Source organism: Nannospalax galili, unplaced genomic scaffold (genome assembly GCF_000622305.1).
Source record: "Nannospalax galili isolate Female #2095 unplaced genomic scaffold, S.galili_v1.0 scaffold261, whole genome shotgun sequence".
Lineage (NCBI taxonomy): Eukaryota > Metazoa > Chordata > Mammalia > Rodentia > Spalacidae > Nannospalax > Nannospalax galili.
Genome location: NW_008345226.1, coordinates 498850 through 505956, shown reverse-complemented (window position 1 = coordinate 505956; position 7107 = coordinate 498850). Strand labels below are relative to the sequence as shown.

The 7107-nt window shown below is 39.7% G+C and overlaps 1 pseudogene; it reads left to right on the top strand.

The window, feature by feature from the left end:
* Nucleotides 1-4991: 4991 nt before the first annotated feature.
* LOC103740740 lies at nt 4992-6147 on the top strand (annotated as a pseudogene).
* Nucleotides 6148-7107: the final 960 nt, after the last annotated feature.

Below are 7107 nucleotides of genomic sequence, written 5' to 3'. Positions count from 1 at the left end.
TTATCTTAATAATTTTAAATATTCTTTTCTTTCTAATCAAATTTACTAAAATAACAATTAAGATTTTTGTTTAAGAAAGAAACTCTTGCTTAAATATGAGGTTACAGTATAAAGTAGCAGTCCTCCGCATCTTTCTATTGGCATAAATGTATAGCATTTTTATTTTTATTTTATTTCACATTTATTTGTTTGTTTGTTTGTTTGTGTGTGTAGGTCAGATGATCACTTTCAGCAGTCAGTTTTCTCCTTCCACCATGTGGGTCCCAAGGATTGGAGTCAGGTTGTCAGGCCTAGAGGGAGGTGCGTTCACAGAGCCATCTTGCCAGCCCGGTTTGGTTTTTGTGACAGGGTGTTAGTCTGCAGTCCAGGTTGGCCTTGAACTCATGGTAATCCGTCTGCCTCAGTACTGAGATTATAGGATGAACTACCACTCTTGGAAGAGATATACATTTTAATTTAATTAATTTTTGAGACAGAGTCTCATGATGTAACCCAGGTAGCCTAGTAGACCAGGCTGACCTTGAACTCACAGAGATCCTCCTGCCTCTGCTTCCTGAGTACTAGGTTTAAAGGTCTCTGCTACTATGTCCAACTATGTTTTTATTTCTATTTTTTAATAAACCTTTTTATTGAATTTTTGTGGATTTCATACAATACTTTTTTTTTTTTTTTTTTTTTTTTGGTCTTTTTGAGACAGGGTCTCCCTGTAGCCCCAGCTCTCCTGGAACTATGTAGACCAGGCTGGCCTTAAACTCTCAGAGATCCACCTGCCTCTGCCTCCCAAGTGCTGGGATTAAAGGTGTGCACTACCATGCCCGGTGTCATGCAATACATCTTAACCATATATTTAGACTTCCTCTCTTATCTTCACCAGTCCCCATATCCTGCCCACAGGATTTCATGCATTGTGTCATATATGTTAAGGCCTATTGAGTCAAGTTTGTGTACCCAGATGTCCCTCAGTGTGAGTTCATCCACTGGAGCCTATCCAGCCTGTAACAGAGTCTTACAGGCTCCTGGGAACTTACTCACATAAACTTTCAGCAATGATGACAGCATGCACAAAACCCATGCAAACAGAACTATGTTTTTATTTTTAAGGTGAGTTACATTAGAGACAGAGACCATACCTTCTGATAAAAACATGCTTAAGAGAAATATTGCTATGAAATGGCAAGTGGTCTGGTTTTCCTGTAGTCTAAGTTTGAAGCTGCTGTCTTATTTGAGTGAGCACAGAAGAGGGCTTAGTTCTGGGCATGCCCAAAGCAGCTTTTCTCTATGATGCTTTGGAAGACTGGATGGAATTCTAGAGTTACCAGTCTGCATTTAAAGGCAGTTTCTTTGCCTTTGGATAATAGACTCCTAATATGAAGATATACTATGTGCCATCATTTTATCACTGATACTTTAAGCACTGTCACAGAAACATGTAGAACTCATACCTATAATTGCATTTTATATATGTATTTATTGGCATATATATACATATATACATATGTGAGTAAACGTAGTTTTATATTCTTTTCCATAGTTCTATACTAAAGCTTTATTCAATTTGCATGTTTCAAGTACATAAGTAGTGGATGAAGACCTAGAAGTATTATTTGAACTTGAGTAAGCTCGTGGGAAAGAGTTTATAGATTATGAAGACTGACCATATTTGTAGTGGAACAAAGAGGAATGAGAAGGAAAGAGCAAGTCTGAGAGGGACAGGAGGTTGTTTCCTGAGGCTTCAGATTACTGAGGAAAGTGTGGAAGTTGGAAAGGTCATATTCACTGAGGGTCAGATGATGGGTAGAATGAGATAGCCAAAGATGACAAATAAGGACAGGACAGTCTACCTGGAAAGTGGGAGAGTTCTCAGAGTGATAGTGGGTCAAAGTGACCTGGAGGAATTAAAGCTACAGCAGTTTCACCTTGAGAAAGTCAAAATGGAATTGCTGATGGTGGGCTGTGGAGGGCTGTCATTTTGGGTGCTGCCAAAGTTATGAATGTCTTTGGGAAGGTGTCCAGGAGATCGTGGATGGTGGGCAAGTGCATAAATGAGCAAGTTCCCTCAGAAGAGGATGCCAAGATCTGTGAGGGACAATTGTTTGGAAGCAGCAGCGTATAAAGCCCTCTCTTCCAGGTCTTTACTTTGAGGGTGTGACAGTGAGAGATGTAACAAATACTGGAAATTTAGGGGTTTGAAACAATGTGCTGCCATAAAAAGCAGGAAGAATTTAGACACTGCTAGAATTAGCTTTTATGTCCACTTGCTCTGGGGCCCTACAGAAGTTTTTAGCCTCTCTGAGATTCAGTTTTCTCTGATACAAAATAAGAACACTAATTACTGTATAGAGTTGCTATAAGGATAGAATATGATGTCTATTATAAGTTATGTTAATTTGTTGTCTTGTAGTTGCTATTATAAAAGTCCATTCCCCCTGTAGCTTAACTTTCTCTAGTTTCAGTTACCTCTATCAACTGAAGTTCAAAAGTACTAAATACAAAACTTTGGAAAGATTAATAAATTTAAAATTGTACATCATTCTGAGTAGCACAATGAAGTCTTGCATCATCACACTGTCTACTCAACAGGAGTTATCTTTTAGACCAGTGCAGTGTGTCCACCACTCTCCCATTATTCACTTGAGGTCATCTCAGTTATCAGATTAGCTACTATGCTATCTCAGAGCTTACAAGATTTGGTACTATACAAGGTTTTAGGCAGTTACTGTGGGTCTTGGTTCATATCTACTGTCTGTAATGTAGACGAGGGAATACTGCATTTTTATTGTTATTATTATTGTTGTTGTTTTGGTTTCTCATCTCAGCATCCACTAGAGAGATGAATAGACATAACTATCAATAAACTGGAAGAAAAGATGAGGTTAAACACCCCTTGATAATGTTATTTTGGAACTGTTGTCTTAGGTTAAAGTTTAGTGAGATACTCAGGCCAGGAAACTTTGTAACTATCATGAAATAAGGAGTCTGGATATATCTAGGGCACATTAACACTGCAGTTTGTGACTGTAGCCAGGAAATAAGTCTTGGTGTCCATTTTGGGAGCACACTACCCTAGAAGCAATTACATCATACATTATAGAAATAATATCTTTGGGCTTCAGTTTCTTAATGTATTAGAGCACTAGACCTCCTCTTCCTATTGGGTTATTGATACATGATTACAAGTTGTTGATACAAGATTGCATGGAATAATAGAAACAAAGGCTTTTTGACAGCTGTGAATGGCATATATACAGAGGTCATTATATTTGTGAATATTTCTGTGCAGAATTTCTAGTGGTTGCTGTTTGCACTATCCTGATAAGCAAATGATGTACTATTGCCTACAGGTGATTAATAAACCAAGAGGAAAGAGAAAAAAAATCTTTCCAATATAATTGAAACATTTGTGAATCATAAGAAAGCAGGAAAATTTTGTTGCTTTGAGGAGATGTTTGTCTGGGTAACTTCTATGTTACCTAGTCAGCCACCAGAAAACATTTTGCTTCATAACCAGTGCCATGATACAATGAAATGCATTTTCTAAGTAGCCTCAAATTCACAGTCCTCTTGCCTCTGACTCACAAGTGCTGTGATGACAGTTGTTTGCCTCTGTCTACCTGCTTCTCTTTCTTTTTGGATTCTATAGCTCTTTTCTTCAGCTGACTAGCTGTTTTTAATGCATGCTGGTTTTCCTCTCTGCCTGTCTGCAGTCTGTTTGGAGCAGGAGAGTCTACACACTGAGCTCATTTCTCTGTTTCCTTTGGCCTCCAAATGATCGATTATGTTTAGATTTTTTTGAATAATTAGTAAGAGTGAATAGATGAAAAGTCTCCATCCTCAGAAAATACTTTCAAGCCTACCGAGACCAGGGGTAAAAGATTAACATTCACAATAATAGCAAATCTGTAGAGAATACATTGATATACCAGGAGCTATTCTGAAGGTGCATGTGTTTTCAGGTGCTCAATCTCCCCAGGTAGCACAAACTTCTTATCACTGCCCTGTGTGAAAGGTGAGGACTTACTGATGATGGGAAATCATGTCCTCAGAAAACTAAAAATAGATCCACCATCGGACACAGCTATACCACTTCTAGGTATGTACTCAAAGTAGTCTAGTCAATATACTAAAGAGGAAATTACACGTTCATGTTTATTCCTGCATTATTTACAAAATCTGGAAATTGGAACCAGGCTATGTGTCCATGACCAGATGAATGGATAAAGGAAATATGGGACATAGACACAATGAAATTTTATTCACCTGTAAAGGAAAATGGCTGGAACTGGAAATCATTATGTCAAGAGAAATAAGCCAAACTCAGAAAGACAAAAACCGTATGTTTTCTCTCATTTATGGACTCTAGATTGTGAGTGTGTGTGTGTGTGTGTGTGTGTGTGTGTGTGTGTGTGTGAGTGAGTGTGTGATGAAAATGGAAAGGGGACCATGAGAGGGAGAAGAGATCTTATGGGAAGAAGGATGGGCCAAAGGGAGGGTGAAAGAATACATATGACGTGAAAACAGGAGGGAACTGCTTGAGCAGAAGAAAAAAACTAAGAGGGCAGCAGCAATGGGTGAAGACAGTGGGGGAGGGGAAGGATGAGCAATGTGTAGTGAAGTACATGTAGAAAAATGTCATAATGAGGGGCTGGAGAGATGGTTCAGCAGTTAAGAGCACTGGCTGCTCTTGCAGAAAACTTGTGCTCAGTGCCCAGCACCCTCATGGCAGCTAACAACTGTCTGTAAATCCAGTTCCGGGGGATCCAATACCCTCTTCTGGCCTCTGTGGGCATTGCATACACAGGCACACTTACATACATGCAGGCAAAACACTCATACACATAAAATAAAAATAAATAAATCAGTATCAGTGGTGCAGGTTCTGTATGCAAGCTCTTCAGTTCCTCAAAGCGCAGCCATCCTCACTGCAATGGCAGGATGAGTCCTGTTCGTGTGGCTCCTCAGAAGTCTTTCTCTTTTCTTGTGGCTGCGGAGAAATGGGGCTGAAGCTGGAAAGAGAAAAGGAACAGTTCTGTAAACTCTTTATTAGTGACTTAAGCTTTGAAACCACAGAAGAAAATTTGAGAAACTACTAGGAGTGATGAGGAAAGCTCACAGTGTGGTTATGAGGGAGCCGACAGGCAAAAGACCAAGAGGATTTGGTTTTGTAACTTTCTCATTCATGGCAGAGGATGATGCTGCCCTGCCTGCAAGGCCTCATCCAACTGATGGGAGAGTAGTAGACCCAAAACGGGCTATAGCGTGAGCTGTGTCTGGAAAACCCTGAGCTCGAGTGACTGTGAAGAAGTTGCTTGTCAGTGGAATTAGAGAAGATACTGAAGAACATCACCTCAGAGATTGCTTTGAAGAGTAGGAAAATTGATATGGTTGAAATAATTACTGATAGGCAGTGTGGAAAGAGACTGGCCCTGTAACTTTTGATGACCACGACTCCATGGATAAAACTGTATTGCAAAAATATCACACTATCAGTGGTCATAGTGTAGATGTAAGAGAGGCATTGTATAGACAAGAAATGCAAAAAGTCTGAGGTTCTAGGAGTAGAAGAGAAGTGAAATTTGGGTTTGGGACTTCACCTGATGGTGGTAAAAATTTTGGACCAGGACCAGGAAGCAACTTTAGGGGAGGGAACTCTGATGGGTATGGAAGTGAACATGGATTGGGAATGGCTATAAGCATATGGAGAAGGAACTGGAGGTGGCAGTTTTGGAGGTAGCCTTGGTTATGGAGGAGGAGGAGGAAGCTGTGGTGGTGGAGGACCTGCATATGGCAACCAGGGTGTGTGCTACAGTTAGTGACGACTACAGAGGCAGAAATGATGGAAAGGGAAATTACAATGATTTTGGAAATTACAGCCAGCAAACTTCTAACTATGGTCAAATGAAGAGTGGAAACTTTGGTGGTAGCAGGAACATGGGACAACCATATGGTGGAGGAGGCTATGGTTCTGGAGGCAGTGGAGGAAGTGAGGGTTATGGTGGGAGAAGCTGTACAGAGCGACTTCCTACTTACCATGGCTTTCATCGTATAAATGGGAGAGGAAGAGAGCCCAAAGGTAATGAACAGCTTTGGGCCATCAAAATAACAATGTTAAGGAAACTCTTATCTCATTCATGCATAAATATGCCATGATACAGCAGAAGATGCAAGAGCAGGTGCAGAGAGCCATTTTGGATGGATTGGATTATTTAATAACATTACGTTACTGTGGAGGAATGATTGTTAAAAAATGCCTTTGATTCACAATTGCTACAAAAAAAATATCTTTGAATAAATCTGACGAAAGACACCAAAGAGCTCCACAATGAAATTTGTAAATTGTTAAAGAAAGAGATTGAGGAAGACACCAGGAGATGGAAGGACCTCCCATGTTCATGGATTGGAAAGCATTAATATCGTGAAAATGAAAACCCTGCCAAAAGCCATTTATAGATTCAATGCAGTGCCAATAAAAATCCCCATTACATTCTTCAATGAGATAGAAAAACAATGCTAAAATTTATATGGAAGCACAAAACACCTCAGATAGCCAGAGCAAACCTGAGCACAAAGAGCAATGCTGGGGGTATTACTATACCAGATCTCAAAGTATACTACAGAGCCATAGTCATAAAAACAGCATGGTACTGGCACAAAAACAGACACGTAGATCAATGGAACATCATTGAAGATCCAAACCTGAGTACATGCAATTTCAGCTACCTGATATTTGACAAAGGTGCCAAAAACACACAATGGAGGAAAGACAGCATCTTCAACAAATGGTGCTGGCAAAACTGGATCTCCACCTGTAGAAGAATGAAACTAGAGCCTTAGCTTTTGCCTTACACAAAAGTCAACTCCAAGTGGATCAAGGGCCTCAATGTGAAACTGGAAACTCTGAAACTATTAAAAGAAAATATTAGCAGTAACTTACAGGATATAGGTGTAGGAAAGGATTTTCTAAATTGGACAGAGGTTGCTCAGGAATTAAAGTCAGCAATCAACAAGTGGGGCCTCATTAAACTAAAAAGCTTCTGTACAGCAAAAGAAGCAATAAAAAAAGTGAAGAGAAAACCCACAGAATGGAAAAAAGTCTTCACCAGTGACACA